Raw genomic sequence first — 22349 nt, forward strand, 5'->3', positions numbered from 1 at the left:
CCCATTACCTAATTCTAATTTTGTTGCAATGTGACTTTGTTCCCATAACTTTTAGCTGAACAAGCTGTTCGCACCTGGGCTCTGGCTTGTTACAAGTTATGTTTCAATGTTGTGCGTGTCCTTGAGAAAATGTCTTTCTTTCCCAGAAAGAAAAAAAAGCACACTGGGTTGCCGTGATTTATTCGCATTTGTGGATAATTAAAAAATGTCTGTCTGCAGAAAACAATTTTATCTTGAATTTGCGGCCTTGGCAGGTCGGACTTCTTTTGCGAGGAATGTTGATAAGGCTCCCGCAGCCAGCGTTCAGTGAGTGAAATGACCTTAGCTGTAATTTTCCTGAAACATAGCTTTACACTGTGCATTTAGACCATGTTAGTTCATATAGGCATTTGCAAGCCTTTAAACAGGGATTTTTGTGTTTGTAGATTCTGATATTGCAGCATTCATTCTAATGTAGCATGGAAGTTGCACTGTTGGTGAAGTGGGTGTGTTTCAGCATATTTGTCACCCATGGGTGCGCTGGGGCCTGGTTCAAATGATAAGTGCGCTCCTTGTTCTTCCTGTTGTTCTTGTATGTAGGCGCTTGGGGTGCGGGGCATGGATTTGGTCTCCATTTTCCCTCTTCAGTCCCCCCTCTGGTCGACTTTGTCGACCACACCACCAATCAACATTCACCTCCTTCCGGTCTGCATATCTTTGCCAATTCCTTGAAGTGTCCATAATTTTCTGCATTGTTGTTGATCAACAGTACATATAGGAGTGTTCCCCTTCTGTGTTCCACCACACTCACTTCCCTTCGTACTTCCTCTGATCACAGGGAGTGGCCACCTTTATTACTGCTGGAACCATGTTGCGCACCGCTATCTTAGTCCGGCTCTTCCTTTCACCATGTCTCTTATTTGAATTCCGATGTCTTCTTCTGTTGTTCTCTTGCAATGTATCTCTATCTTGCACAATGGCGCTGTGCTCGGTACTCGTCCTTCCATTATCACCTTCAAGCAACCAGGCAGTCATGATGTCATCCATTACCATGCAAGCACTAGCTAGTTCTTTGCTTTCTCTTTTCAGATGCATTTTTCGCTGATCATTCTTTGGTATGCTGGTACTTCACCCACTCATCCTTCTGTCTCGCTCGAGAAGTAATTCCCCCCTCTTTTTACTTCTCTGTCTGTTTCTCTTCTTCCGTTGTTTTCCATCTTTGTTAATGTGTCACTCTTCACATCTTCCTTGGTCATCACCAACAAGGGCATGCTGATGCGCACCAATGAACACTCTCCTCCCCAATTCAGTGGTAGTTTCTCTTGACCTTTGGATGCATGTGGTCAATAGTAGTCCATAAGCAGTGATGTTCCTGCTCTCATCTCGCAACTTCTCTCAACCTTCTTGCATCCAGCATGATTGTCCACTTCTTGTCACTGTTGTGCTGGTAACATAACGTTGGTACCTTAACAGTATACGTCCTTCTTCAGTGACCATCTTTGCTCTTTTCTCTCACTCTGTTAGGCACTTATCATATTTTTGTCTTTTTCATTTTATTTTTTCTTCTCTCTTTTTGTTTTTCTTTCTTCTTTTATTATTTATTTATTTATTTTATTTTCAATCTCAATGTTGCTGTCTTCCCTTGCAATCTTCTTCGCACCTCGTCATACATGGGCGTCGTGCTCTGCTGTAGTAATTTCTGTTGTAATCAATTCTCTTCCGGCATATGTTAAAGAACAGTCAGGACAGCTCTCTCCAGTGGTGTCCCTACCAATTTTGTACATGTGTGCATGTTGTTGGTCACTTCTGATATGTGTGTTATGTGTATGTTTTACTCCCTTTGTGTCTGCCCTTAACTCTCTTTACTTTAGCAGCAGCTTTTCCTTACCCACTGACGCCGTAACTGTTCCTGCTTAGGTTAGGGAATGTTAGCAGGGGATACAGCGGTAACGCTCATTATTACAACTAATTTTCAAATTACCACCCCCATTATTTCGTTCATCATTAATAGTCCCATCGTGAAGGTAAAAGTCCTTATTTGCGTGCCGATAACCACTTACGCTGCTGGGTCCTTGCAGCTGATGAGATGATAAAGTTGCCCGCCTGAAAATCGCAAGAAAAGCGTTAATACGTTAGTACTTGTTAGTAACCTGAAGCTCCGCGAACTAAACAATCACTAAGGGCAAAAATCAAACCTTCCCCTGGACATTTCGTGTTTTCAAAATTTCTCAATATGGGTAGGGAAAATCTTGGGCTGTTTATTCAATGGAAGCAAGGAAATATACTTCAGGGAAACATGCTCTAAGGGGTCTGAGGTTCTTGATAGGGTGGGCAATTGAGTGGGGAATGCTACACAATGTTTTAATCAGTAGGCCTCACAGTTTCTAATGGAAGATAACATTAAGGAAATTTCCTACACATTTCTAACAGCATACATACGCAACAACCTGCATGTGCGGGGAAAAGAGAAGAAACAAAACAGTGTTACAGCTGTAGGTGCACAAAATGTAATATGAAACTCAATTAAACTTTGGAAATGCGTGTGTCGGTCCCTATTCTAGTTGCTAGTGTGCGTTGGACCATGGGATGGCCATGTTTCCCTAACTCGGGAGAGTTCGTGCTATTTTGCAGTTCATGAAAATCTCTTGCGTTGGCCCTGTTGATCGTTGCTCCCTCGTTGCCAGGGTGGCCACCGCTTTGTAGGGCTTGACGCCTTACACTTCTGACAAAGTCTGTCAGGAGGGGAAAATGTCCCACTGTAGTCCATAGCCATTGGGTGTTGGTTGTCCGTTGTCTTCAGGCCTGCCCTGGGTCCTTTGTATCTGGCGAGAAATGAAATGGAAGCGCTTGAGACCTGAGAATTTACATATTCTTCATTTTCTTGACCTAACCTCTCTGCACTACTCTCACATTATTCAGTGTCCTAGTGGGAGGAGCCAATAGTACACCTATGCACCATCCTGTCACCACCTGGTGGCGTTCAATGGCGGTCTGACTGTAAATTATTACACAATTCGAAATGTACCCAGAAAATTGGTAGGCACTTAATTTATGTGAAGATACTCATTACACACTTGGATCATATATATGCAATTTGGGTGCTAGTGTACAAATGGGCCTTTGGATCTTTATATTTACTGTGCTTTTGTTGTAAGCTGTTTATAGTGCGTGCCTTTGTCCCGTGGGGCATCGGGCACTGACAAGCTAAATAGGGAAACATCAGGGTGGTAAATTTGTCATATGGGGTGGCTGTGTTTCTAAATTAAGTGCACCATGTTACTTAGTTAAAATAATCGCAGGGTTTTTAAATCTTTTTTTTTCTTTTTTTTTTTTTTTTTCCTATGGCTCCTCTCTCACTTCTCAGGGCGTGCCTCGCAGTGAACTGCAGGCACTTTAAGCTGGTACTAATGAAATCCGCTACCAATTTGCTCCCATTCTCTCTATCCCACCCCATGTCCACTTTTTAAAGCCTACCTACTCTGTTAATTACTCATTTAGTCTAGTATTTTATTACTCCACTACTGTAATTACTGTTACATTTAAACAATATATATTTCTAATTACTGTTACATTTAAACAATATATATTTCTAATTACTGTTACATTTAAACAATATATATTTCTCCCCCCAATATCTGCTTTCAAATTTTAATACAACCATTATGCTCCAGTTCGTGCAGCAATGACCTCTTTCCCTATGTGTGTTGGCTAATGCATTTGTGCCAGTGTTATTTTCAAAAGCGCTAGTGGCAGTACCACTTGCACTGTTATTTTGTCGCCAAATTAATTCTGTTGGGAACATGGATCATCCACCCTTTACCCCTATTTCTCTCCTCCTGTGGTGAACTGTCAATGAAATGTAGGCCTCCCCCCTCAAGTGCACCTTCTTCCACCTTGTGTGTCTCATTTAATTGTTCTGTGTTAATCGTGTATTCATGAGCCCAGTCTCCTCACTGAAAGATGTGTGCTCAAAATGTAGCTAAATGTACTCTCTTGTGATGCGCTATCATTATGCACCCCCCTCTGTACCGTGCACCCCCATTATTCTTAAACAATCTTCCTTACTTTCAACATGTGTATGCCTGGTGTTTAACAAGTTATGGATTTCTCTGTTAATAAGGTGGTCATATCCACATTGCTCATGATGTCACAAATGTCTCTTCCCTAATGCATGGCCTAGTCGCCCCACTGTCACCCAGAAAAGAAAATGTTTTGATACCTATCACCACCCCTATGCAATTGTCCTCTGCATTATTGAGTGTGCGTGAGTGTGTGTGTCGGCGCGTGTCTCGCCCGCTCTGTCGGGGAGGTGGAGCATTAGTGCGTGTGGCAGAGTGAGTCAAATCAAGTTTGTCTTGGGCTGTCCTATTAGCGGTATAATGTCAATCTATGTCCTTTGAAAGATTTGTTCCCCATCAGCAAGACCCCACCCAGTCATGTAACCGGTACCATTGCTATTGTGTCAGTGTTCTGTATGGGTGCTGGCTGCTGTGCAGTGCCCCTGTGTTGTCATTCTAGTCAGTCCTGGGGTAGTGGTGCTGTCATTTGTTGTGTCTGTACATGTAGTGGTAACAGTACCTGCATTGGTGCTTGTGGTGTCTGCTGAAATGATCCCATCCTGCCCCATGTATCCTCCCCACATGGGCGGTGCATATTGTGGTGATTGTTGACACTGCTATTGTTATTCTTGTGCATGTGTGTTGAAGCTGTTTTTAACTGCCCCTCCCATCGCATGCTTGAATGATTTATTTTGTGCCTACTTGTCCTCATCTGCCTTTCTCTGCCCCTGTGTCATCAAATATTACACTCCCGGAGGTTCAGAAGGGTGAGTCCCCTCTTCCCTATGCTCGCGCTGGTTCAGCATCAGCTGACCCCTCACATTTTCCCTTTCCTTCATGCACACAGTTCAACTGTAGCCATGTGCTTTTAAAGCTATTCCCGTGTAAGTGCTGTGTATGTGTGTCCTTAGCGATTGCTGCACGCTTCTGGAGAAGCCGCCTATGAGCAGCCATGGTCTTTTTAATTTACCTTCAGTACTTTTGAATCTTTGCACACTATGTTTTACTGACTTATTTCAGCATGGAAGCTGTGTGCTACACAACAAGTGAAGGGGAGTCATTTCTGTATTGTGTGATACATTTTACCTCTATTCAATTCGAAAATTTCGATAGTCCGCTGTTCAGGGAGCAAAAGTTAGAAGATAATTGAACATTTTTTCAACTTCTGTGAGCCTTCTTTGCTCCGCACCTTAGCCAGTGCACTCCACGTGCAATCTATCTTCACCAAACCATTGCCTTCTCCGGCACACCCCCACAATCTTGCGCATGTGTCTTCCACACACCGCCTCTTGGTCACCTATTCTCCAAATCCAAAACCACACCACTATCTCCTCACCATCAAAACTTTGTGTCCTTATGCATCAATCTGAAGGTGACGTCACCAAACTAAAAACACAATGCAAATGAAAAGACAAATGTGCATACACAGAACAATAACCCATTTCTCCCAACCCCACAAAAAATCCCAAAATAAAACCCCACAATCCCCACAGCTGTCTTCCTGTCTCAACTGGAACAAGGTAAACCACAATAAACTCTTATAATTGGACTGCACACACTGCGTCGCCTAGTGCATGATACGCTCCTCACCAGGGGACCTTAACCAGCCAACTATCTTCCGCACTCGGGAACAATCTAGCTACCTCCTGCGGGAAAACATCATCCACTCACTGAACTAAAACGCTCAATTAGCAGGGAACCTCATCTACTCATTGATCTATAACGTCAATTCATAGGAAATCCAGACCCCGTACATGAAATCACCATCCAGACCAATCAGCGCGGCACTCCTGTTCTAGACCAATCAGCGCGGCACTCCTGTTCTAGACCAATCAGCGCGGCACTCCTGTTCTATGTGTAGGGAGTCACTACCCCACCCAATATGCTCAAAAACACAAGAAGGGACCACTGCCACCACCCCAGTCCCAAATACAATTCACGTGCCGATCACTACCAATGCGCTGAATTTTGTGACAATGTACAATCACCCACCACCCAATTTACAATCCCTCCCTAAAAAAAAAACACTTTAACATTTCTACTTTAAACATTTCCCCCCTCAGAGCCGCCCATGTTGCTGGTTTACTTACATTTTCCTATGCTGCACTGGCAGTTGCACCACTGCTGGACACTCCCTCAATGCGCTTCACCGGACCCCTTCTCCTGCAGGGCTCTCACCTGCCCTCAAGCGGGGTATTTCCAAGTGGCCCCCGAAGCCTTTAGCCGGTTACGCGTTTTTCCGGTGGTCTTCAGGTGCAGGCGATGGTCTCACAGCTTCCTTGAGTCGGCGGCAGGGAGCTCAGTCCATCGCAGAGCTTGCGCAGGCAGAGCTCAATTACCCATGTTACAATGAGCAATGAGCCTCACAGAGGGCACCAACTTGTCGGGGAGAAGCTGGACCCCCCCCCCAGGGCAGTGGGGGGCCAGCAGCCATACCCTCACCAGCTATGGGAGGCCCCAACACCTCCCATATGGCCCCCAGAAATGCAACAGAGTGCCAAGCAGGCAGCAGCATGTTTTCAAACTGCATTTATTTCTAGGCAAAGAAAAGAAAAAAACACACAAAGCATCGTGCACACCGCGAATTCAGGCGCCGTCTCCCCCGGGGCTGTCTTGCAAGTAAGTTTTATAATCACACTGCAGGCTGACCTCACAGAATTGGATCAGCTCCCAGAAACCTATCTCCTCCTGTTATTGGCTGCAGAGTGGTGGGTTACATATGTAGCCCTTATAGAGAGCCTGATAATTGGATATTAACCTCCTGCGTCAGTGGGTTGATTTAGCTGTGCCAGCCCCCATTACCTAATTCTAATCTTGTTGCAATGTGACTTTGTTCCCATAACTTTTAGCTGAACAAGCAGTTCGCACCTGGGCTCTGGCTTGTTACAAGGTATGTTTCAATGTTGTGCGTGTCCTTGAGAAAATGTCTTTCTTTCCCAGAAAGAAAAAAAAGCACACTGGGTTGCCGTGATTTATTCGCATTTGTGGATAATTAAAAAATGTCTGTCTGCAGAAAACAATTTTATCTTGAATTTGCGGCCTTGGCAGGTCGGACTTCTTTTGCGAGGAATGTTGATAAGGCTCCCGCAGCCAGTGTTCAGTGAGTGAAATGAACTTAGCTGTAATTTTCCTGAAACATAGCTTTACACTGTGCATTTAGACCATGTTAGTTCATATAGGCATTTGCAAGCCTTTAAACAGGGATTTTTGTGTTTGTAGATTCTGATATTGCAGCATTGATTCTAATGTAGCATGGAAGTTGCACTGTTGGTGAAGTGGGTGTGTTTCAGCATATTTGTCACCCATGGGTGCGCTGGGGCCTGGTTCAAATGATAAGTGCGCTCCTTGTTCTTCCTGTTGTTCTTGTATGTAGGCGCTTGGGGTGCGGGGCATGGATTTGGTCTCCATTTTCCCTCTTCAATACATTCCCCTCTGCTGTATGCAAACAGGGCATTCTAAGCAACTGAGATGATCACTGGCCATGCAAAGGAACTCAACCTTAGGCTAAGTGCTTTGATAAGGTCATTAATCTCAGCGGTGAGTGATAATACTCATCAGTCGTTATTAGTTATTTGTATTATAAGTGGACCTTGTTGGCTGAGATTAGGTAAAATGTTCCGGAAAAGTACTTTTTCTGTGAGGGGGAGCAGAACGTGTGTATGTATCTTCTTGGTGCAGATTAATGTAACGTGCTGTCTGTGGCCAGACAGTCTACAACCTAAAGTTGTGTTCATTGTTTTCCCCACTTTGTTTCCAGAACTATTAATGTCTCTTATCAAAGGATTAGTCTTGTAATTCAAAATCCATCTGTCTTTGTAGGAGCCACCAGCCGCAAAGACAAAAAAATCATAATGCCCTTATTTTCTTTTCCTACTCTTTGTACTAGATACTAGTTGATCGAAACCAAGTACCTAGACATTTGAAGGCCATATACCTTCGCACTCCCAGGCTGTGCTGCTACAAATGCTTGGGTGAGGTTATAACTCACTTCCAGTAAGTTTCTATGAGTAAGTCCTAATGTAATGTTCTGACTATGCTATTTTGAGGTCCCTTTGATAGCTGTGTTGTATGTATGGCATTTGGTATCCCAAAGCATGTTAAAAGCACTTTCACCATATGGGAACTAGTCTTTGTCTTTAAGGTCACAAAACTTAGCAAATACTTTTAATATTATTTTAAGTACATGTTCGAGAGGTGTATGCCAGCTTGTGATAGACACTGAAAAATATGCCTTCTTGCCTCGGCAGCCTGAGCTAGAAATAAAAGAAATACTATTTCTAGTGCTATTTCCTGCCCCAACAACAGAAAGAAAATGATTAATACGAGTCATCCTGGAAATATTGTCCATTCTATTTCTAGAGATTCATGGGAAAAATGGAGAACATACTTCTTATAGCAAAGTTCTTTAAAAAAGAAAAAGAATAATACCTCTATATTACTTCCCTTCGTCTTATTAAGGTGCTTTAGGCATGGCAGCTTGCCTTGAATAATTCATTCCAATTTTTGGATATTCAGTTGACATGTATCACCTGAAATGCCGTCTTCCCTGAAGACATTTGGCCAGGTCTAGTTTAGATTTGTACTATAAATGTTGTCTCTGTGCCACGTAAACAATGTTAAATAGAATGCATCCTGGCATTTGTGGCAATAAACACTTCACAGTAGTTAAAAAAGGCATCTCTTTAAGTTGGTTAACTGTTTTAAAATGATGGATCATATACTGAAGGAGCCTGAAATGAGGATACCCTAACTTATTATATATTTAAGTGTCTTTTTATTGTGTTATCAGGGACTTATTTGAACAATTTGTGATGGTTCTCCAGGACGAAGGGTTGTGGCAGAACAGCATCTGGTTATTATTGCAGAACGCAGATGCAATGGGTTTTCCGTGGCTGCCTCAGACATTAGAACTCAACTGTAATGTGTGTTTATAAGTATTGTTTGGTTTACACACCTCGCATATGTCTTATAAAAAAAAGAAAAAGCATTGATTTTGTACAAATCTTAAAACATTGAGAATCACTTAGAGGGGTCTGCAACCTTTGGCTCTCCAGATGTTATGGAATACAACTCACATCTTCCCTGCCAGCATAGTCAAGGGTGAGTGCGTATCTGAGTTGTAACCCGAAACGTCTTGAGAACCACAGGTCACAGACCACCCCCAATTTTACTTTATTCCCAGCTCATTTTGGTATAGCATAGCTAGAATAAAAACACTTTAAAAGGATCAGATTCGCATGGGCATAATTAATGACATAACAAATTATTTCCAAATCACTCCTTTACATTTTGTTCATTCCTATGTCACAATCAAATGTCTTCCTCTTCGATCCTGCTTATATTTTCAGTTTGTAAATTGAAGTCAAATGTATTTATTGATTCTATTCATGTGTTTATACACAGGGGAAACAATGCTTGTTTTATCACAAAAGAATGTACACTAGATATGAAATCAGATTTGATGGGGAGCGGTGAGCTTCTTACAATGGGTTGAGTTTGAGGGACATTCTGACCTGCTTGTTGAGGGGAGCAAATGGAACAATCACAGGGCCCAATAAATAAGTGGACATACATCGATTAAGGACAACAAATGTTGGACATTTTTAAGTGCAGGCAAGCGGTACTGCCAGCTGTACTCTGGATGTGACCATGATGGGTGAAGTGCTTGAGTCGAGGCAGAGGAAGTGAAGACCAGAGGAGGGTTAGAGGTGAGGGAAAAATGTTAGCTGGCAGGTAGATGGGAGGTAGGCTTTTAGTTTGGTTTTGAACAAATCCATGTGGACTGTTTCTCTGATGTCCAGGGTAAGAGAATTCCATGCATGTGGAGCAAGAAGAGAGACAGAGCGGAAGTAAGACGAAGCACAGAGAGGGCGAGGAGCCACAAGGGCAGTCGAGGAAGTAGAGCAGAGATTACAAGAAGGCTTGTAGCATTGGATAGAGGAGGAGAGATACAGTGGTGCATTGCCGTGGATAGATTTGGGAACCAGGAGAAGACATTTAAATCTGGCCCTTTTTTGCATTGTCAGACATCCAGCCTAATGACAGTAGAAGGAAGTAGGTGTGATGTGAGGGAGTTCAAACAGAGTCCTGGTAGGGAAGTTAAAGATCTTGTTGAGATGACAGAAAGCATATTTTGGGAGACCAAAGGATGATGGCACAGTAGTCTAGTTCAGAGAAGACAAGAGTGGTTAAGAGATGCTTGGTGGTGTTGAAAGGAAGGAGGTGCCTGATTTTCCTAAGATTTAGGAGGTTGAGGCGTGCTGCTGTTCCAGTCCAGGAGATGAAAGTAGAGAAGGTGTAAGAAGGGACATAGATGATGCTGAGGTTTCTAGCTGAATAAGAGTAGGGGAGAGTGTCATGTGGAACTGGATAGGCACAGGAAGAGAAGTGTGAGAGCTTTTGGCAGGTAATAAGAGCACCTCTGTTTCAGTAGAGTTTAACATCAGAGAGTGAAAGCCATCCAATATTTAATGTCAGAGAGACAGTTGGAAATGTTTATACAGAGATCAGAAGAGAGTTCAAGAAAAGAGAAGAAGATTTGGGTGTTGTCTGCTAAGAGCTAGTACGAAAACCCAAAGGAGGAGATTAGTGCCCCAAGAGCAGAGGTGTAGAGTGGAAAGAGGAGTGTGTTGAAGACAGAGCCTTGTGGAACACCAACAGTTAGAGCAGTGAATTAAGAGGACCCAAGAAGAAACAGAGTATTAAGGAGATCAAAGTGATCGACAGTGTCAAAGGCAGCTACGTTAAGGAGAATTAGGAAAGAGGACAGCTTGGGATTTAGCAGAGGCAATTAATTTGGGCACATTCATGAGAGCAGTTTCTGTTCAGTGACAGGAGCTGAAACCTGCATGTAGGGGGTCTTGAAGGTTGTGGATGTCTTAGAAATTGTAAAATGGTTGAACACAACCCTTTTGAGCATGAGTAGTGTGAAAGGAGAGGCACTGGGCAAATGTTAGTTTTTTATCCTAATCATTAATTGATTAAATGATCTGAATGTTAATGTTAAAGGATATTTGTACCGCACACTATCACCACCAGAGGGGTCCCCTGGTCATTAAAGTGTTGCAGTTTATTCCATAATGTGTTCCTATTGACTAGATTGAAAGTGGCACTGTAGTAAAGGAAAGCAGCAAGTAGTCCATTGTGCCATTTGAGCATGGTCTAACAGAAGCGTACTATACGTCCGTGTGGAACAGCCAGCCCTACATCCAGTCTGAGTCAGTGGGATTCACAGGCTAAGTCGGATGCCAGAATGAGCCTAGTGCAAGAAGCGATAGGCAAGAAATTGCAACGCTCTGTCAGTGCTACATTTCCTATGTCATGTATTTTTACACCACATTGCATCATTGGGGATAAGGCAGCAGAGTGCACAACAGCAGTTATATTTTCCTGCACTCGGGGGTGCAACACATTCAGCACAATGTTTAGCTATTGTGATGCCTAAACCTGTATCCTTTATCAAAACTCAGATGTGTAGGTATTTATTTACAGAGGCTTGTGTTAAAATGTGGTTTTATGGTCACTTCTAAGTTTTGCGTACAGAGTTCCACGTATCTGTAAGTTTGTACATTGTGATTGCACGATTGGTTCTAAAATGAGTGCTTCTAAAATGATTACGTGCCAATAGGAAATTGTCCTGACACTATTTCTCACCTCTCTGGGTCCTGGGGAACTCTTCAGGACAGGACAATGGATCTGTGTTCTGCAGGACGGTTACACTTATGCTGCTGCGGTGGTGGAGTCCAATAAGCGTCCGCTCCAGCGGCAGAGGAAGTCCTCTGTCCACCTTTCTTGGGTGACTGTTTTTTGTGAGAAAGGTCTACATCCAACTGAACCAAACGCAGGTAGAGTCTAGCTGTCATTCTCCATGAATGCCAATCTCCATAATGTCCACAGTGGGTAGCAATCCATGCGCCCACGCGTTTCCCTCCCGTGCCTGCGTGAAAGGAGTCAAGACGACGCAGTGCACATGCGCGGCGCCATGACAGATGGAAATTGCCTTGTCCAGAGCTGCCATTCTTCCAGGTATCGTTTGCCGGCGATTCGGCTAAGCTGCACTGAGATAACACATTGGCAACTAAACAAACATGCACCCACATATTGTGTCAACACTTACATGCATATAATGTGAATGGTCGAAAATTACGCATGGTGTATTTGTTTGGAAGTGCTGCTACAATGCCCTTTTTTTTATAAAAAGAAAAATAAGATGATAAATGGCAACAATTTGCAACTGCTCACAGCGTAGACAAGGACGATATGAAGATATTGATGTAATTCTCTTTGTAAGTGCCCTCCCCTTTATTGAGGTCTGGAGCTTTTGCAATACCAGTTGTCACTATCTGGAAGTTAAAGTTTGTTTATTTATTTAAAAAAGAGGTTTCTCGTGCAGCGAATTTAGTGCGTGCAATAACATGCCCAGCAGCAGAGTGCTAACGCGCACAGTGCACGTGCACACATTTAGAAACTAAACATGGTTACCGTATGCTATGTTGAAACCGAACATTGTAATACAAATTATGATCAAGAAAAGGTGTAACAGACGTGATGCTACTCGGCCTTTGCAGGGAAAGTAGGATCGTAGCCAGACAGTGGGCCTCATTACGACCCAGGCGGTAAGTTACCACCTGGGTCGTACCTTTACCACCATGGCGTAAACTGCGTTTACGCCATGGTGGTTGGCGGACTTACCGCCCCATTCTGAGGTGAGTGGGGTAGTAAGTCCCCATTAACCCATTTACCCTTCCCCATTCCCATTTTTGCCCCATAGAGCATAATGGGAGTGAGGAAGGCGTTAATTACGCCACCGTAAATTACGGTGGCGTAATTAACAACAAGGTCCCTTAGCGCCATGGATTTTAACACCTGCTAAAAGCAGGTGTTAAAACCTCCATGGCGCTAAGGGACCTCGGAATCAGGCGGTAAGGGTCGGCGCTGTTTACGCCGCCGTAAACCCCTTACCGCCTGGGTCCTAATGAGGCCCAGTGTGGCTGGCAATTAAGGTAGGAAGACCGGTGTGCATTGGAATAGATAGTTGTAGGCCTGCCAATTGTATCAGCCATGCTCCTTTTTACTTCACAATTCCTCCTACATCACGATTGTGACTCTTGGGGAAACCACTGTTAGTCATAAGGGAACCACCTACTACTGGCTCGGCCAGTAAGCCTCAAACCTGTGCTGTTTACTGGACGATTGTCGTTTGCCTTCCGTTGTATCTTGGCCTTTCGCCCAAAGCAGTGGGTCTCCATCATCTCTTTATTTGTGGTTTGTGTTCTCATTCATGAGCACATTTGTCATGCACACTCGAATTTAACTCTCTTTTTTCTTCGCAAAACATTTCCGGTAACTGAGTACCCCTGCTGGTAACTCGTTATCTGAAAAAACTCTTCTGCATTTTCACAAAGATGATGCTTTTATCATGATTAGAATTGCTGGCTGCCTTTTCACTTCCAGAAATGGTCTTTGATCAATAATACTTAGTAAAGAGCTCTGGCGCCATTACATACTGCACCCCGAAAAAGGGCTACAACTGTGGATATGAAGAATCAGAACATTTTAATGTGGATTACATGAAGAAACCCAGAGTGGTTTGATACTTGCACAGATCATTTGCACCATATTTTAAATGTAACGGTCAAACAATGTAATTTACGCAACAGAAGGCAGATACCGTAGTTTGCTGGAGTGATAGTTTGCTGGAGTGATACCCACTGAATACTACCCAGAGCACTTGCATTGGCAGATGAACGCAAAAGAATTCAAAATGGGACCCATGTTTTTGAAAATGGTGGTCTTTCTTATCCCAGCTGATAAAAAAACATGTTGGTTAGAGGTGAGGTGAGGAAGGAATGAAACGGGTAGAAGTTTTACTGGCAAAGGCTTCTACTAGGAAACTAGTTTATTGTGTGAGAGCTGGAGTACCTAATGCTGGTGGCAATTACTGGACTCCTTGATTGATTCGCGTTTTCACATTTGCTTTAGGAAATGTTAGATTACTTAGTGGAGTTGAATGTAGCAATTTGTCAGTCAAACTTTGGACCTGCATGCATGTAACCTGTGTGTCACCTGTGCTTCGTTTCTTTCCTTTCCACTCCTTGCAGCGTGTTCCTTTTTATCAGTCCTCGTGTGCTAATTTCCGCACATGCCTTTTTGGCCCCTGTCGAATGCGTTACTATTCTTTGTTCCCTGTCTAGTCGCCATTTTGACTCCACCGTTGTGTTTTTCTGGCATGTTTTGTTTTTCACCTGTGCTGACGTGCTCTACCGTCAGGGCATCAGGCTTGCTCTTCCTTTTCACTGAGCACAGTTGGCTCCATGTCCTTAAAGGGCGTCTCTTTTGCAGCATACTTATTTTCCTCCATCCTGCCCATGTGTTTATTGGAACAAAGGCAGCCTCCTTTTCTGATTCTGATGATGCCCTTAGCCATATTGCAGGACGCGCACACCATTTGTGGCATTGGTAACTTCCATTGAAACGAATATCTGCTTTTCTCTACGCAAAAGGTTTGGTCTATACTGTGAAGTAGGTTTTCCAGTAGATTTCTATTTATCCTAAAATATGTTCTGCTTTTCGTAAAATATTCAATTCAACATTATATAAATATTCTGTAAACTCGTGTTAACCTCGAAATATTTGTATCGGTTTTGTACGGACTTAAGTGTACTGGTATGTTTTATCTCTATAAACCTATGGGCACATCCTCATGGACTTTTTAGCCAATAGGAGGCCTTTTGCAATCAATACTGCAGACTGCTTTGTACAAGGTTTCTGGGCACCTTTAACGCTCATTGAATTTTCCTGCGTTTGGGCTTCAACAGTAACCACTCACAGAAAGCATTGATCCTTGAATACAAGTTGAGAAAAGGCTACATTACAAGTTTCCTTTTGGATCTAGCGGGGTGATGACATGGGGAAATGTGTTTCTATAAGAGTGGACAACTAAGGCCTCAGCTGTACCCTTTGACGCGTGCCAAACAAGCTGCAACCTTAGAATAGCGCCTGTATATAATGTTATGTAATGTAGTAGGAATTTATACTGCATTCGTTACCACTGTAGTGGTCTCCTGGAGCTGAAGCATCACAAAAATGTCAATTGCACTCTTGAGAATTGGCCATGGGCTGTACCAAAAGGATTGAGTTAAATACAAGGTCCCCTCTTCCCCGCCACTGGCTAATTTTAAGATCGCCATAGGTCCAAAAAAGCTGTGCCTGTGTCGAGTGATGCTCAATGCAGAAAGTCCACCTCCGAAGGATGCATGCAGTTTTCATGTGTTTTTTCCGTGTTTGGGACCGATGTATGCGTCTGGTAGGCAGCTTGCTATGCCTCACACTCTTCATGTCTCTTCACAGTGCAATGCTTGGCTGCTTTGATGGGTTCATGGTGACTGGCGAGGTGCCCTGCGCGGCTTCTTTCCTTTTACTGGGCTGCCCTAGAGCACCCGGACACTGCCTCAAAAGAGAGAAAGCTGCACGTCTGATTGCGCTAGGTATTAGAACATGTGCCTTTACTACTGATTAGTGGTGTTCACTTGTGACCATGTAGCAGAGCCTCTTAACTTCTCCAAAAAGTGGTTGTTCGCATTTTTCACCTTGAAGTGCAAGAACTTTACAGCATGATGTTCTGTGCAACAAGGCGTTTTCTAACCAATGCAAAAGCAAAACCATGATTTATTTAAGTGTGACTTGTAATATTGTACAGTAAAAATGTTGCTATAAGGGTGGAAAGTTGAAATAAATATTTTTGAGTAACGAAATGCTGATTTATTTTATTTAATGACTGTAACATGAAGACTGTTGGCAATAAACAATATTGTGGCAGAGCTACCTTTCGTGTGTGTGCTTCTTCCTGGCGTTGCCTAGGCAACATCCCAAGGTTTCACTGTGACACGGAACTCTGATTAAGCAGTGCTTTCCAGTGTTTAATTTGTAAAAAAATAAGTGCCAGGACCCAAATATTTTCTAGCACTCATGTGACACTGCGGGTGGGCAGTTCCCCACCACTGCTGCTGCCCCCACCCATAGCTGCTCCCCACAGTGCCGGCATATTTGGGATTACACAACAGTTCGCAACTGCTCATTGTGCTTGATAGATGCACTGACTATCACCACTTCATAATGAAAGTGAGTCTGAGACAATAAGTGGCGGGGCTCAAAAATAAGTGTCAGGGCTGAGCCCTGGCCAGCACCCCCACAAAATAAACACTGGTACTGTACTTTCCAATCAACATCCATCTCCTCCGGAATGAACGTTTGCAATGTGCTAAAGAGCAAACCAAAAAGCAGGGTTTCTAAAAAACATCCTCTCCCAGGACCCCCACTAATCTTGAAAGAAATCCAGCAAGAAATACAATCTGGGTCCTGTAAAATGTTAACGGAATGGGCAGTAAAGATCAATTCTTTCTTAGACAGGGCTGGTAGCTCAGAAGAAGAACTAATCCATAACCCTTCTAAGGTCAAACAATGCCTCCTAGAGAAAGATTGGATAGACACTTTGGAAAAAGCATCAGCTTCAAAACTGATAAAAGATCTTCCTCTGCAGCTGTCAAAAGTGAATGAATTAAAATCTTATTTGACAAAAGGCCCAGACCCAAAACTCCGGGAGAACTTTTTAAGAATCCGTCTTAACATCCTTCACACAAGGGAAGTCCTGTCAAGAAGAAAACTGGTAGCGGACCAGAGATGGTGGAAACGATAAGACATCTCCTGCTAAACTGCTTAGGGGTCACGGGTCCCCGTTTGACACACCTGGGGCACTTGTTTGAAAATCTACATTTCTATGAAGAAGAGGAATGGTGGTGTCGGCTCCTGAGTGGGGAAAAGACCACTTTGGTTGTTGCGGTGGTGGGCTTCTTCCGAAACATCGGCCTACTCACATGAAGGTCATGATTGTCGGGCTGGGTTGAAAGTAAATGCTACCTCCTTAACACCTCCTAGGGGGCCTTCGATCCTGAAGTTGAATTGATGGGGGACCAAGAACAGTTAATGTGGGGATATTTCTGTTTTGTTTTGTAAAAATTGTTTTATACAATTAAATAAATAAATAAAAATTAAAAAAAACATCCTCTGCGATACCAATAGAGTATTTTGAAAAAATGGGGTTATCAGGTTCTTCAAAATACGACTGTGAACTATACTATATAAGAAAACCATGCAAATCTCAAAGTGAGCTTAGCTCCAAAGATTGGTAACCAGGATGTATGGGTGTCCCACTTCATGCAATGAGATCACCGTCTTTCTCCTCTAAAACTAAAACCAAACATGGGGAATTTCGCCTCTCGGAGGCAGACATAGCCCAGAACAGCCATCTTCCTATCTTCAGAAGCCCTTTTTGAGGGGAGAGACCAGGACACCTACCTGAAGTGTCTGATGGGACTGTGCGGAGCTATGGATCAGGGCACACAATAGCCAATTCCCCCTGGAAAACGTGCCAGGACATTTCTGGACATCTATAAGGCCTCAGGATACATTGTCCACACAAAAAGCTGACCACCATAGAAAGTCCTTTGTATGATCCACTTCCCTACATGTAGGCAGCGTCTACTGCCAAGAAGATGGTCACCCCAAAAAAGAATGCTCAGAGACAAAGATCCCAGGTCCGGACAAACTAACCCAGGTCAGAATGGGGCTGCCTTCATCAAGAAGTCTCATACAGTGACACACCATTAACACACCAACAGAAAGCCTTCAGCACAAGTTTGTTTATTTTTGCATTTATAATGGATGCTAAACCCTAAGGCATCCAGGCACAGGTTACATCATAGTAAAATCAGGCAAGAACATCAATTGATACAAAAACAGTCCCTAGCCAATGTGGCATGCTCAGATATGGGGCACGCTCTGAAAAAAGAGTAGAGTCTTAAGATGTTTCCAGAAAGTCCAGTAAGTTTGTTTTCCGATCTCAGTGGCAGGGGTAGAGAGTTCCAATTCTTGGAGGCGATGACTCTAACCCCCAGATATCTTCAGCCTGAATCTCGGGATGGTGAGCAGGTGGGAGTAGTAAGAGCGGGTGGATTTAGTTGATTTTTTAGTTTCTGAGAGTGGCCGTGTCTGCCAAGCATTTATGCTTGACAGCCAAAGTTTTGAAAATGATTCTCTCGTGAATCGGTATCCACTATGCATTTCGTCTCGCTGCAGTAATGTGATTGCACTTTGGGATGTTTAGTGCAGCTCTTAGTGCATTGTTTTGGATGACCTGGAGCTTATTAATGTTGTGAGAGGTGGATCCTGCAAATGATGCATTCCAATAATCCAGTCTGTGGTCGATAGTAAGACAGCTGTCAGTAGACAGGAAAGTTCTGAAGGCGTTGATTAGCTTGCTAGTGTGTGCCACTGAGGATGCAATGGTGTTGACCTGCCTTTTTATTGACAGTGTGGCATCTAGGTAGACTAGAAATGTCTAGAAATGTAGACTGGGATAGTATTGCCTTCAATAGTGAATTTGTAGACTGGGTCTAAGTTGCCGAGTGGGTTATGCGCACCTAATATAAGAATTTCCATCTTTGTAGTCAATTATGCAGAGAAGGTGGGACGCCAACCATGCTTGTATAGTTTGGTATACTGTCTGCAGAACGATTAAGTTGGAAGAATAGGTTCCAGTGAGAGGGAGAAGGATATGTGTGCTATCAGCGTAGTTTGTGTAGGATATGCCTCAGTCATCCAGTAGGTCAAATAAGGGTTTAGTAAAGATATTGTAGAGCCTGGATGAGACCCACAATCCTTGTGGGACACATCAGATGACAGGGGCGTGGGAAAGCAGAGGCTGTGGCCGAGAATAGCCACATAGATCTTTTGGGAAAAAAGGAGATCCCGGTATTGGCTTCAGGAGAAAAATGAGCGGCTGAGTCGAGGTGGCGACACAGAAGTTGGTGGTTTACCAGGTCACTGGCGACTGACAGGTCGAGCAGGAGGAGAAGGGCTACATTGATTTCATCCAATTGGTTATTTAAATCAAGTAAGACAGATTCCGTACCATAGCCAGGTCAGACTTTAGATTGGCGCATGCCTAGTAGGTTGTTGGATTCCAGGTATGACTGGATATGCAGGTATGCTGCATGATCAAGGATTTTAAGGAGAAAGGAGATGGTGGTTATTGGTCGGTAGTTAGTTGGGAAGTCCGGGTCTAGAGTTCTTTGTTTAGCAAAGGAAGGACCCAGGCAACCTTTAGACTAATGGGCTCAGAGCATTGGGAGAATGAGGCGATAATGAGGGTGGTAATGAAATGGGCAAGGCGTTCGGCACAGTCCTTGATGACTGTGGCTGGGCAAACTTCCTCCTGGCAACGGGAGGGTTTGAGGCCTGTAATGATCTGAATGACTTCAAAATCCGAAACGTGTTTGAAATTTAGGAGAGTTATGTTTTGGTGAGAAGCCAATGACTCAATGTTAGTAGGAATTGGAGTAACATTTATCAGGGAGTTTTTTTGTTGGAGCATGTCTATTTTTTGTAGTAGGGCATTTGGAATATTGGAACATCAAGAACTATCCTTGATCCAGTTTATGGGTGGGGGTACAGGGGCTTTCAGCTCACGCAAAATTGTGAAGAGCTCATGGAGCTTGATTTTGCATTTGAGATTCAATTGTTGAAGGTGGCGCTTTTTTCTTTCAGTATGTCCTTTTTATGAGTCATTGCTGTGGATATAAAGGGAGTTTTACTAGCTTCGGAAAAGTCATTGCTCCATTTAGTTTCTGCTTCGCGTTTCATTAAGTGGAGGGCTTTAAGGTTCATGGAGAACCACGTGTTAAGATGCAATGCTGGTTTGGCTTTACATAGGGTTTGAGGGCACTACTGTGTGAATAGCCTGTGTCAGGGTTTGGTTATACAAGTCTACTAGGGAAGGAGAGCGGCTAGCAAATGTTTGTGAGGGGGGCAGCTTGCCCAGGAGAGGCAGTATGCAGGATTTGAATATATTGCGGGTGCTCCAAGTTGTTGTAGGGGGAGGGGCATAGCTTCAGTTAGGGTGATGTTGGTCATCCGGTGCAATCACAGTAGCATTTTCCTAGTGCCTCCCTAGCCCACCACACAAACATCTAGAGGTGGGGGTGCCAGAGGTTTCATGGGTAGGGCTGAGCCAGGGCCGAGTCTGGGGGTAAGGCCTGGCTCTAGAGCCCACCATGAGCCAAACCCAGGTAATTGCTGCACAAAAAGTTTCCCTGGGGGTGGTGGGGGGCTGTGTCAGGGTCAAAAAAGTTGACAAACCATCAATAATACCATGTAGCAATGGTATGGTAGGAGACAGTTAAATATGAAAAGGGTGAGCCTTTTCTGCGTCACTCTAGTGAATCTATCTTGCTGCAAACTCCGTGTCAGGAAAAGTGTATTTAAAAAAGAACAGGTGTTTATCTGACTTCTGCTTATCGAATGTGAGAAGGCCAGCCACTGCTAGCGAGAGTGCTGTGTGGGCGGTGTGGTCTGTCTCCGTTCAGGGAGCTCCATGCATTATGGCCATAAACATTTCCTTAATTGCACTCCAGATACATTTCCAGCCCTATGCTCCTTGATCTTAGCATGCCATTGTTTACATTTCCTGCCTCACGGATGGCACCTCTTGACCGACAGCAAATAAAGGATGCTTTGTCCCCACCTCATTGTCATATACTCAAGTTTGCATGACAGTGAGCTGGAGGCAAAATGCCCTTTATTTGCTGTGCAGGGGTGGGCCTGATAGCCACAGCTGTCTCCCATCTTAAACCCTGTCGAAGAAGCTTCGGAGTGCCCTGAAACTGATTCGACCCTGTCGAGCACCAGGAACACCTATAATTACCAGGAGCATTGTGGTTCTGTCCCCCTGGTCCTTCTGCAAATGCCCCTAGTGACTTTTAAAGACCCATTGCTCCCTTTGTGTTGACAACAAGTATCCTCGAACTGTGTTGATTATTTACTATACAGACTACCCTTCTGTCAGTATCCAGTGTCCGTCCCGTCTCCTTTGAAACTATCTGTCCTCTGCATTTCTTTACAGTGTGGGCTGTATTTTGTAGTGTGCTAGAACTGTCAGTTGTGATGATAATAAAGTCGATATTTTTATACAACCTTCTCTGGACAGTCCCTTTTATCATTGGATAATAATTGTATTTTCTCTGTATTGCAACTAACCAATGATGCACAACATTTCAGAGATAAGCCTGCCGTTTCGTCCACGTTACCAAAATTGGACAATGAGGTTGATAATTTGCTTGTGTTTCCATTATGTTCGGATCCCTTGTGGTGTACTATGAGGTTTGAGGTTGATTAATAGTCGAGGAACCGATATTCATCCTTGGACCACTAGTGCCCCGGAAATTGATTCGTCAGAGGGTGTTAGTGTGATCATGTGGATAGATTTTACGGGACCCCTTGTGCAATACAAGGGATTGATAGGTGTCAGTGTGATCATGTGGGTAGAGTTTAAGGGAGTCCTCATGCAATGCAAGTGATTGATGGGTGTCACTGTGATCATTGATATTGATATTTTTATTTATTTATTTATTTTATTTATTTTATCATGTGGGTAGAGTTTAAGATACTCCTCATGCAATGCAAGGAATTGATAGGTGGCAGTGTGATCCCCTTGGTAGAGAATAAGGGAGTCATTATGCAATTCAAGGGATTGATAGGTGTCACTGTGATCATGTGGGTAGAGGTTAGGGGACCCCTCATGCAATGCAAGGGATTGATAGGTGTCAGTGTGATCATGTGGTTAGGGTTTAGGGGACCCTCCTGCAATGTAAGGGATTTGATAGGTGTCAGTGTGATCATGTGGGCAGAGTTTAAGGGACCCCTCCAGCAATGCAAGGGATTGATAGGTGTTAGTATGATCATGTGAGTAGTGTTTAGGGGACCCCATGTGCAATGCAAGTGATTGATGGGTGTCTGTGATCATGTGGGTAGAGCTTAATGTACCACGTGCAATGCAGGGGACTGATAGGTGAAAGGAGGCTATGATCATTGATTTATTTAATGTATTTATTTATTGTGTAATTGTAAGGTGCTTATACATCAAGTAAATTGTGTTTCAAAGCGCCCACAGGGCAACACGGAGGGAACATGGGACTGAGAGGCAAATAACAATGAAAGAGAGAGGCTTTCCTACTAGGCTTAGTGAGCATTCAGAACGTGCAAGTTCAGAGAGAGAGAGAGAGAGAGAGAGAGAGAGAGATGAGGGGGATACGTGCTAGGAGTAACACGGAGGGAAGTGCTATGGAGTTGCAAGCAACTGTTAAGTGACTGGCAGAGATCACTTAGTAAGAGTGGTCAGCTGCCAATAAATAAGTACAGGCCTGTGATATCACAGGCCTGGGGGCGCTGGGGCAAGTCCGGGGAAGTGGGTGGAGGCTA

The sequence above is a fragment of the Ambystoma mexicanum genome, chromosome 6p (assembly GCF_040938575.1).
Source record: "Ambystoma mexicanum isolate Mex_15411 chromosome 6p, UKY_AmexF1_1, whole genome shotgun sequence".
Taxonomy (NCBI): Eukaryota; Metazoa; Chordata; class Amphibia; order Caudata; family Ambystomatidae; genus Ambystoma; species Ambystoma mexicanum.